This window comes from Salminus brasiliensis, chromosome 19 (assembly GCF_030463535.1).
Source record: "Salminus brasiliensis chromosome 19, fSalBra1.hap2, whole genome shotgun sequence".
NCBI lineage: Eukaryota > Metazoa > Chordata > Actinopteri > Characiformes > Bryconidae > Salminus > Salminus brasiliensis.
In genome coordinates, this window is record NC_132896.1 from 34,119,158 (window position 1) to 34,131,118 (window position 11,961).

An 11,961-nucleotide genomic window follows, 5' to 3' on the forward strand; every position below is an offset into this window, starting at 1 on the left:
TGCATTTTTATTTCCTTTTTTCACAAAAAAATATTATAGAAATATTGTTCACACTTCAATTACATTTTTATTGTTACTTTGATGAAATAAAGTTGTGTTTCCATAGCTTTGCAATTTATCTTGTGAATGTGCTGCTCAGAAACTGTTGCAGTGCATCCAACAATAAGGGCAGCAGGAGCTTCCTTTATACAGTGATAGAAACAGAACCAGTAGCTCACAGAAAGCTTTAGTCCCCACATTTAGTCCATTTTACTACACTCTTAAAAATAAAGGTGCTGCAAAAGGTTATTTGAGTGATGCCACATCTCCATTATGTTACATTACATTCAACAGCGGGAAGTTTCTAGCCTTTAGCAGCCCAGGAAGCTCACAAACCAACCAAGTGACACTGCTCAGCCAATCATATATGTGCATTATGAGGATCACTGTGACTTGAATGAGTGAGAAGAAAGCCCGTCAGAGGAACGTTCATTTACATAGCGAAATTTTTATCAAGAAAGGACTTCAGAGACTGTGGCGAGTACTAAAATCAGTAATGTCAAACAGGCAATTTAAGAGTTTTAAACTCTTCATTTTAATGTAAATGATTTACAGTATTTGTTTTTTTAGAATTTGCAAAAACTGACAATACATATTGTTAAAATACTGAATAAATTACCATGTAAATGAATAATTTAATATAATCACTAGGCTACTTAATTATACAGGATATGCCACTTAGAAATATGGCAAGTTAGAAATGAGGATGTTCCAGAACTTGGCTTGAGGAAATTGTCTCTTAATTGGACCTTACTGAATTTTAATGAATCAGCCCTGTTCTATGGGATCACTCTAAGAACCTTTTGTGTAACCTTTTGTAGTTTTTATGCATTAAAGGATGTATGACCAGTGTGGACACGCCGCTAAACCCACACACTACTCTGAACTTTACCTCTGAAGTGTAAAATAGGAACACATTAGAAACTAAATAATGGCATATGGAGTGTGGAGGTGCAATATTATAATGACTGTAGACTCTGACCGTCAGCACTGAGGGGTGCAAGGATAGCAGAGTGATGCAGTACAGTAAGCGTGAACATTGCAATACTGGAAATTGAATCCACTAATAGAGCAATCCTGGGAAATATCATTTTTTAATCATCTCTATTACTGCATGTGTAGCCTTAACTGTTACTGCGCTGTAATTGACTCATCTGTTTGAGCACACTGCATGTTCAAATGCTTCATGCTTTTCAGTTTTGGCGAACGGAAATTGCAAAACGTCAGCTGGCTACGAAGCGGTGGAATCGTCCCAAGCTCGGCTCTGATGGATGAGGGCGCTGAGCGATCTGTCAATCCTCGTTCCAATAAAGCCGAAACATAGCTTCTCTGCTGCTGTCGGCTTCAGTGTCACTTACGAAACCGAGGTAATCAACCCTGGCCTGCAGTTATTCAGCCCTAATTGAGTTCATTCGTAAGCTTCTGCAGGAGGAGGCTGAAATAATGGACGAAATGTATTCCTTGAAGTATCGTTATTGAACTTGATGACCATCCGGTTTCACTGAGAGAAGGAGGCAGGGCATTTTATGCAGGCTTTTAGTTTTAGATATTTCTGCACGTTTAAGTGGCCTCAAGGATTGCTCCATTGTTCACTGTAAGAGTAAAGAAATCGAAAAACCTTTACTCTCTTTACCGCCGCTCTGTTGCGCTCAGACACACACGTAAGGATACACACAGAAGCACATGAAACAGAGAAGTGGGGAATACATAAAAAGGAGAAAAAGGTCACCGCAAGTTCAAAGGATAGAGTTCAGCCTGCTCTGTGTTGACTCTGATCTAATATGCTGTTTCTACCTGTTGAGGCACAGATGGCTGAATTAAGACCCCGGAGACACACACATACACACACACACACATACATACACATACAGCTTCCATTTTCTCCCCCTATGATTCTCACAGTCCACTCCACACACCACAGTAACCTGATCTCCATTAAAGCCTGCCATCCAGTTCCTGTGACAGTGTCAGACAGAGTAATGCCCCAGGCGACCTGTTATGGGCGCCAGGGCAAATCCCTGTCCACCCAGTTTCCAGGAATTCTAGTCGGTCCCCTGGTGAATTCGTTCTGGGATCTAGTTCTGATGTGAGTCCAGTTACAGACCCTTTTCAGCCTCATCTGACCTTTCACTGTGGACTAGTTTTACAGGAACTGTAGAATGATAGTCTGTATTCGACTGCAGTCTGTTTTCAACTGAAGACCCATAAAATTCTGTGAACTCTGTGTAACCTGAAGAAGTCGAGACTGAACTTAACTGTAGACTGACGAAGTCTAAACTCATTGTTCACAAACAAATTCCAATAATAAAGTCCAATAAAATTAGGTCTGATCCCAGCTATGGGCCAAAACAATAGTTTGAACCAGTAGAACTCAGTGAAGCCCAGTTTGATTAGATGGGGATTGACAGTAATTTGTTAGACATTCTGTTTGAACTCAATTGTTACCCAGTAAATATCTTTTTTAATTCAACTGTAGATCAACAAATCCTGTCTGAACTCGACTGTAGATCAACAAATCCTGTCTGAACTCGACTGTAGATCAACTAATACTCGACTGTAGATCAACAAATCCTGTCTGAACGTCTATAGACTGCTACAATTTTGCCTTAATCTAATGTTTTTGGTCTGAACCCAAATGTAGACCAAAATATTCTGTCTGAATCTAATTGTAAACCAAGAAAATCTGACTAAACCCGTCTGTTGAACAACAAAATAGTCTATCGAAACTCAATAAAACACAATAAAAGTATTTCTGAACCCAACTGTAGTAAATAATTAGCATTATGTTTTAGAGAACCCGTGTTTTCATTACATGCAGTAAAACTTCACAGATATATCAATATGGATGCCCACCATGGTCAGCGATGGGGCCAGGAAGGGTTAAACATGGGTGTCATCTATGTTCATACACTGTGTGAGATTTGGGTAGAGTGTAACAACAGGGTCCATTTGGGAAGTGCAACTTGGTCCCAGTAACAAAGTATATACAAACCCACCCAGAGTCCACGCCTACCTGGAACCCACCTAGCCCACGCTCCAACCACATGAGTCCCACGTGAGCATGTTGTCTGGGCTGGATTATAGGCTTGATCAAGTATTGTCAGTTCAATTCCTTGAGGGCTGGTGTCCAGCAAAACTCAAGCAGATCAGTTGCAGCTCATAAGGTAATTACTATAGTTTATTTAATGTGATTTTAGTAAGAAATTGCCAAACTATGCTGGACACCAGCCCTCCAAGAGCAGAGAAGAACAGAATTCTCCTGGCTTAGAATTTCAGAACCATATGATTCTGGCAGGAGAACTAATTATTGGTTTTGCTCTGTAAGAAAAAAAGTACACTCTGCTCCATAAAGACAAAAAGAATGGTTTATCTGCAGGGAACATCTAATTTCCAATACTCCACAGAGTATGTCAATTTAGCACCACTTCCAGGCCCTGCAGGGATGAAAGCCAGTGCCTCCAGGGAGCTTCTGTCTTGCCTGTCAGACTTCAGAACAATTCCTAGTCTCCAACATATATAACACACGTCAGACATATCCAAAGAGGAAGGAGAAAGTGTCATTTGGATGAGCATTGGACAGCTCCCATATACTGTGGCTCACCATTTAACTTGCTGCATTGGCCTTCATTTTTCTCTCAAGATCGACCTAAGCAATTAAACCAGTCAATGACGGGGTTCTCATCTTTTGTTTAAGGTCATGTATCTTCTATATTCTGTTGGATTGGGTTGGCTTCCAGTTTCGGTGTTTTTTCCCTGTTTAATTAATTAATGAATTACTTTGCAAAGCTCCCCAAAGCTAAGCACGTGCAATAGCCATCTACAGTCCACATGTATGCCGGCTATTTTTACGATGGAAGGTCAACAGTGTTTGACGTGGTCAGCTCTACACTTGACTCACCTCCTGCAACGAGAAAAATAGTAAAGAGCTTCATGCTTCATGCTTTTACCTAAGACAAACTGACACAAACTGAGCAGGATGACCCACTTTCATGGAAGTGAGTGCTATTCAAAGAGTTCAGCCTGCTACTTTATTGATGGTTCATCTCACTACAGAACCCTGCCGTCAAAACATTCATAGAACTCAGCTGTCTTCACAATACCTGGAATTCAAACCAGATCCAGGACATGAGCGGCTCCACTTACGTTCTCCTAAAGAGCGATGTGAAAAAATAAAGACAGGCAATTGTGTTTCAAGTTTGTGAGAAGTGTTTTTGACATGATTACTCATACCGGCTCTGTTTCAGCTTTGTTTACAGATAAATGTCAACCCTGGGATGCCACTTGGAAACTACTGGATTCGCAACTGTGAACAAATGTTTATTTACACTGAGCCTTTTCATGTTTTACCATCTGCAGCAAATCAGCTATGCATGTGTTACATCAAGCGTCAAGAAGACTACAACCTGAGGCAGTGCTTACGTTCTTTCGGTCTCAGTAGCATCACGCCACTAAATACTTTTTGAAATGGGGGTATTTTTAGAATTTAACTCAACTAAAATGACTTTAAGGTAGAATTAAAATAATTAAAGTCAATTTGTAGGTTATTTTACAGCAATAATAACCTAAAAGTAACTACAGACATTTTGAAATGTGAATTTTATTAGAATTTAACTCAACTAAAATGACTTTAAGGTAGAATTAAAATAATTAAAGTCAACTGTAGGTTATTTCTAAGGCAAAAAAAAAGACACTATGTACAATTGTTTGTGAACACCCATTCTAATGAATGCATTCACATACTTTAAGTTGCACCAATTGCTGTAACAGACATATAATCAACTTGTCTAGTCCCTGTGTAGAAATACTGCCAATAGAACAGGGCATGAACCTATTGACAGCATGCTTAATGCCAGGTATATGCTAGAGGGATGTAAAGCTCCCCAACATTAAGCTGTGAAGCAGTAATACTTTTTGAGATGGGTTGTAGAGTTAGGGATGCTATTGTCACTACTGACTATGACTATAATCAAACCCTCAGAGCAATGCTCCTCCTCCCAAATCTAGTAGAAAGTCTTCTTCTCTGGACAGTAGAGACAGTTACTCCAACAAAAGCAGGATCAGCTCTTTTTAATACCCTTGATTTCAGAAGAAACTGTGAAGAAGCAGGTGTCCCTATACTTTTGTAAATTTTTTGTCAATGTCCTTGGCATTTATCAATGCCAAATACTCCTTACAGTAAAACTCCTTCCCAGATATGAAAGATGAACACTGGTGGCCAGATTAATAAGGAATATTGTAAGCAGGTTTTCGCTGTCTTGCGTATTTACACGTCTGTCCCTCTGATGGAAGTGCTGGATATATCTTGTAAAAGAAACAGCGCTCAGATTTCTTTATACTTATGCCATCATGCTGACTCTGCCAAGGCAAATCTCTGCCAAGAACCTTTTAGGGATGACGCAGCAACTCTGTCACTTGGAATCAGCCTAAAAATCGATTGTAATTAAAAACAACAATAGCTGTTTTCTCAGTAACAGAGCTACGCTGCGCTCATAAGTTCATACTGCCAGAAAACACAGTTTGTTATGTACAAACAACTATCAAATTTGGCGTCCCAGTCTGCCTATCTCTTAGAAAACCCTGGCATCGGGACGCAGGTCTTTACTTGGGAATAAGGGTGACATTACTTGGCGTGGGTTTCACTGAAGCCAAGAATCTGCTCCATCTGGTAGTTAATTACTCTTCAGAAGCGCTCAGTAACTCAGTCCTCGCTGCTGTGCGCAGGACATTGATTTCATCATGGTGGATTTTACTGTAAGTAGCTGCGAGATATTGGACGTGCGGAGTGGAAACACTCCACAGCTTCACTTTTATAGTTAGCCTTGATATTAATGTGCAGAGGCTTCTGTCTTTTCTCTACCAGAAGCTTGAGATGGTTCAGACGATGATTGGGGTTGCGTAAGATAGTCAATTCGGCATTAGGAGGCACTGAAGTAAAGGATTTGAGTAAAAGGATGAAAGCTACCCTTGACCCTTGATGTAGGTGACCATCAAATAAACCTAGAAGCCCAAAGAGCCCAGAATTTTCTCTTCATTGAAAAGCTTGCAGGTCAAACAAGCATGCCTTAACTTTCTGTTTGAAGGCCTGTTTTGAAGGCCTTTCTTTCTCTTCATATAGAATATTCAACATTCCCACTGTTCAATCATACCTTTTCTTCCCAATGTACCGACGCCAGTGCGGCAGTCTTTCTTTAATAGAAAGCAGGAGGCTAATCTAATCTCAGCAAATGCCTTATTCAGATGCTGGCCAGGTGCATGCCCAGAACTTGTACGCCCCCCTCCAGGCGGCTGCATAATTGCCTTCATGCAAATGTATGGCAATGCACAAATAAAGTGCAGCGGTTCAGAATGGGCACTTGAATACATCTCTTTAGGCTAGCCACAGTATGTTCATTCAAATATCACACCAGGTCACTTTTTATGCCACTGTGCTCTATTTCGAATGAAGCTTTCTGTCTCTGGAAACCTTTTTTTTTTTTCCCTAAGAGGTTCAAATTAATACAAAATGCACATTAACATAATACCTACTTATGAAATTTCGGTGGAAGTGCCAAGACTACCATTGTGGCTGAATTGGCAGTGGCTGGTCGATTGGCAATTTGCTGTAGTGACATTTCAAATTTTTGTCATCAAAACCCAGCTGGACTCAAATCATGCAGTAAAGAACTGCACGGCGTGAGCTCTTGAGAATTTGGCAATCAGCAAGAAAATACAAGCAAAAAATTTGAGCAATAAAACACATTTTGCCGTCTTTTTCTTCAGTAATTTGATGTGTATATTAGCACACAGCCGGTCTGTTTCATCAGTCTTAGCATGCCGGCCTATTGAAGAATGCAGTCCCTCGGTAGCCGCCTGATTTAATCTCCAACGAAAGAAGGGTCAGAGTTCTCTTTGGCAAGTTAAACTCAGTTGCCCTTGCAGGGAACAGAGGAGAGAAAGATTTGTTTATACTGAAGATTGACGCCAGCCCTTCACTGCACTGAGCCCTGACTCTCTCCCGAGACAGCTCAAGCAATGAGACGAACAGAGGTGGGCTGGAATCTACCCACAGTGCTCACTGTGATACCCTTTATTTGAATGTCAAGCCAGGCCGAATGATACGAGGCCTGCTTCTCTTATTGAGAAGTCTTATTGAGAGAGCGTTCTTGAGACTTCCCACACCTCAGTGCTTCATTTTCTCATCTAAATCCATAACAAATGGCATTTTAGTGAAGGAAATGTATCCCTTGTTTCAACCAATCGGCTGGATGTATTTACATTTACATTTAGCACGGCTCTTAGCAGACGCTCTCATCCAGTGCTTCGCTGTTTACTCAAGAATAACCTTAGCTAGTTTAAATAGACTAAAAATTCAAAGCTCCCTCTAAGTTTAGACACTAATAGCTATAGTATTAGCTATAGATGTAGTAGTAGCAAGGCAGCCAGTGTGTCTTAGCTAAAGAGCAGTTAGTTGTGCATTGCTTTCACACAACATAAGCTCTAGCTTCAGAAAACACACAGCTCATTTGGGTTTCCGATATTACCATAACATTCAGCATATTATAAGCATTTCTTATATGATCTAATCTTGCTGTATGTGTTTTACACCAATCAGCCCTAACATTAACCTCTTAACCCACTTAACATTGATTATCTTCATCTACGGTGGCTCCTGTTAAGGGCTGGATATATTAGGCAGCAAGTGAGCAAGTCAGTTCTTGAAGGTGATGTGTTTTGCATCTGCAATTGAAAAAATACGCAGATCAGCCATAATATTAAAACCACTAACATCTACAGTGGCTACACCTGTGAAGGGGTGGATCTATTAGGCAGCGAGTTAACAGTCAGTCCTTGAAGGTGATGAAGGTGCTGGAAGCAGGAAAAATGGACAAGCATAAGAATCTGAGGCACTTTGACCAGAACCAAACTGAGATGGCTAGACGACTGGGTCAGAACATCTGGGGTGTTCCCAGTATGGGGTGAGTAGTACCTACCAAATGTAGTTCAAGAAAACAAGAAGGAACCATCAGTGTTAATGTTATGGCTGTGTGTATATTGTAACTGTAATTTCTGTCATTTTTCCATGTTGTGTTGGAATTTTATGATGAATGGGCCAATAGAAATGCTCCAAAATGATTTGGAATTAAATCGACTTCTTTTTTCCTCCTCTTGTAAAGTTGTTGTTTTGAGATGTGAGGTTTTTGCGTGACAATATATTGTCAAGTGCATTATTTCACATTCAATTTAAATGCAATTGGGTATTTTCTTTCAATTTAGATCAAATTCAATAGCTGCAGTACTGTACTTTCCATTTCGGTGCAATGTCGGCATTATTTCAGTCTCAGTTCAGATGCACTTTCCTTTTACATGCCCCTGGAGTCTCATTCATGCTCGGCATTACCTAGCCAGCCAAACCCAGGGGTAGCCCACCTCCTCGGTTCATTTGTATGATGTCACTTTTGGTTAAGACTGTGCGGCCGACACTGCCATGTGTGTATGCTCGAGTGGTTCATTAAGACCGCCGTCACATGGGCTGTGCAAGAAGGGAATTGCAGACAGCTGGTCAGTTAGCGGAGCCGGCGGATGCCCTCTGGCAGTCATGCTCTTATTCCATCACTCTATGGTACAAACGGACCTTCAACAGCATGACTGACGAAGGAGCACCGAAGACGAATAAAACACTCTCTAGGGTTCTAGCTCACTCTTGGTTCATGGCCTTTACTTCCCCAGAGGAACACTATTAGCAGAAAAGACTTCAGTCTTAGCTAAAAGGATTCTGGGTAGAAATAGAAAATAGATTATTAGGGTTTGTGACAATAGTGAAATAGAGTAATAGATTTTTGTTTACTGTTGCTTTGTCATCGTATTGTACATATATAAAAAATTATAATAATAATAGGAGTTAGACCGCCAGATTCAGGTTCTTCTGCTTCTTCAGAGGATAGATCAAGAATTCTTTATTTTAAAACCTAAACCTAAACTTAACCTACTACATCTTAATCTAATTCTAACCTCAATCTAAACTTGGCCTACTACACCCCAACATTATCCTGACATTAACCTAACCTAAACTTAACCTACTACATCTAAACCTAAACAGAACCTACCATAGCTAAACCTAATCTTAACCTACTACATCTAAACCTAATTCAAACCTAAACCTAAACGTAATCTACTACAGCTAAACCTAATCCCGACATCAACCTAACCTGAACTTAATCTACTACAGCTAAACCTAATCCTAACCTAAACCTAACCTACTACACCTAACCCTAAACCTAACCTACTACACCTAAACCTAAACCTAACCTACTACAGCTAAACCTAAACCTAACCTACTACACCTAAACCTAAACCTAACCTACTACAGCTAAACCAAATTCAAACCTCAACCTAAACCTAACCTACTGCACCTCAACCTAAACCTAACCTACTACACTTAAACCTAATTCAAACCTCAACTTAAACCTAACCTACTACACCTAAACCAAATTCAAACCTCAACTTAAACCTAACCTACTACACCTAAACCAAATTCAAACCTAAACCTAACCTACTACAGCTAAACCTAATCCTGACATCAACCTAACCTAAACTTAATCTACTACAGCTAAGCCTAATCCTAACCTCAACCTAACCTACTACACCTAAACCTAAACCTAACCTACTACACCTAAACCTAAACCTAACCTACTACAGCACATCCTTACCACAGCCTTAGCTCAACCTAACCTAAACTTAATCTACTACATCTAAACCTAATCCTAACCTCAACCTAACCTAAACTTAACCTACTACACCTCCATCTAAACCTAATCTACTTCTTCTAAACCTAATCCTAACCTCAACCTAACCTAAACGTAACCTACTACCTCTCAACCTATATTTAACTTACAACACCTAAACCTAATTCTAACTAAAACCTAACATAAACTGAACCTAATCACTGTATATCATAAACATGTGCAAATGTTACGAATTTCTTGGGATACACGTTAGTCGTATATGTACGAATTGTTGCTCCAGAATTACTGATGCAGCCCACTCCCAATATTTCTTTTAATGTGACCATTTAGGCTCACACCCGGAAGCTGCTTCGTAAAGCTCCTATGGGAGAACATATGTTGTGTAAAGGCCTGTATAAATAAACTGGAATTGAATTGAATACAACCACTGCTTTACTGCAGAGCTGTACGAGTGCAGAACTGAAGCCAGGCCCCCAAAAGTCTTGGGTTTTTAATGGAATGTAACGATGTCTGTCGATTACGCTAATGGAAAGCTGTTGCTTAGGTCGGGAGATGGAAACACTGCAGGCGTTTGTTTGTGACTGATCCATGCAAAGTGTGAACGGTAGGTGCATTTTCAATTCAGCCTACCTTCAGTTGGACTAATGAGTAGAACAAGGAGAGTCTATTGTGAGTGTGAATTCAAAACGACTTTGACGAAGGTACACAATGAGATTTAATTAAAAAGTGTCTCACTCCTTGTTTAAATTTTAATTTACCAAATGAGTGAGTGCTTCCAATGTTCATTTGAAATTGCCAAAAGGGCCCCACGTATCTGCCTAAATGCAAAAAAAAAGAAAGAACAGAGAAAGAGAAAGAGAAACGCTGAAAGTGTTTGAAATGCAAAGTGTAAGTTAACACTGCAGCGGAGAAATAATGAGCAACACTGGTTTTGATCCAAGACTTCATTCCAATAAAGAGCAAAGAGTCTTTAGGATTCAGCCGATGGGTCTGGATGTGACTTTGAAATGCACTGTATGCCCAAATGTTTGTGGACACCCCTTTTAACAAATACATTCAGATACTTTAAGTCACACCCATTGCTGACACAGATGTGCAAATGCACACACACACAGCCAGTCCCGGTAGAAAAGTACTGCCAATAAAATAGGACTCTCTGGAGCAGAAAAAAGCAGCATGCCTAATGCCATGTGTGGGCTAGAGAGGTGTAAAGCCCTCTGGAATGATGGTGATGCTCCATCCACTACTTTTGGTTATGCTGAGTAGTTGGGAATAAGGTGAGCATCCAACATTCTGACCTCACTAACACTCTTGTTAGTAAATGCAATCAAATCCTCACAAGAGGAGAACATAAACTTTTACCATACTGTAGGATAAGGGTGAGGATGATGGTTAGATTTAGGTCTTGGGTTGACGCACTTTCAGTGTTTCTGCAGAAATCTCCAACCTCAACCCTGGTCCTAATCCTAATCTCAATCTCAACCCAGGACCTAATACTAACCCTCATCTTGGTCTTAACCCTCTTCTTAACCTCAACCCAAAACCTAAACCTAACCATCACCCTGACCTTAACCCTCCCCTTGCCTCAACCCAAGACCTAAACCTAACCATCATCCTGACCCTAATCCTAACCCTAACCCCAAACCTAAACCTAACCATCACCCTGGCCTTAACCCTCCCCTTACCTCAACCCAAAACCTAACCCTAACCCTCACCCTGACCCTAATCCTAACCCTAACCCCAAACCTAAACCTAACCATCACCCTGGCCTTAACCCTCCCCTTACTTCAACCCAAAACCTAAATCTAACCATCATCCTGACCCTAATCCTAACCCTAACCCCAAACCTAAACCTAACCATCACCCTGGCCTTAACCCTTCCCTTACCTCAACCCAAGACCTAAACCGACCAACCAAAAACTGAGACCTAATCCTTAAACTTGCCCCTTAATCTCAGCCTAATCCAGTTAAGATTTAGTTCCAGACTGGTTTCAGCAGCAGGTCTATGGCAGCTGGTTGAGGATGTTGAGCTGGTCGGTATTAGAGCTGTTAGATGATCAGTGATCCCTCAGGTGAACATCTACGTACCTGAACTTGGACTCTTCAAATAAAGTGAGGAAAAGCTGAATTCAGTAGAAGTCTTCAGTAAGAGAATTATTGATGATCTTCTGAATGTTGTTGAGATGTTACTGATGAATGT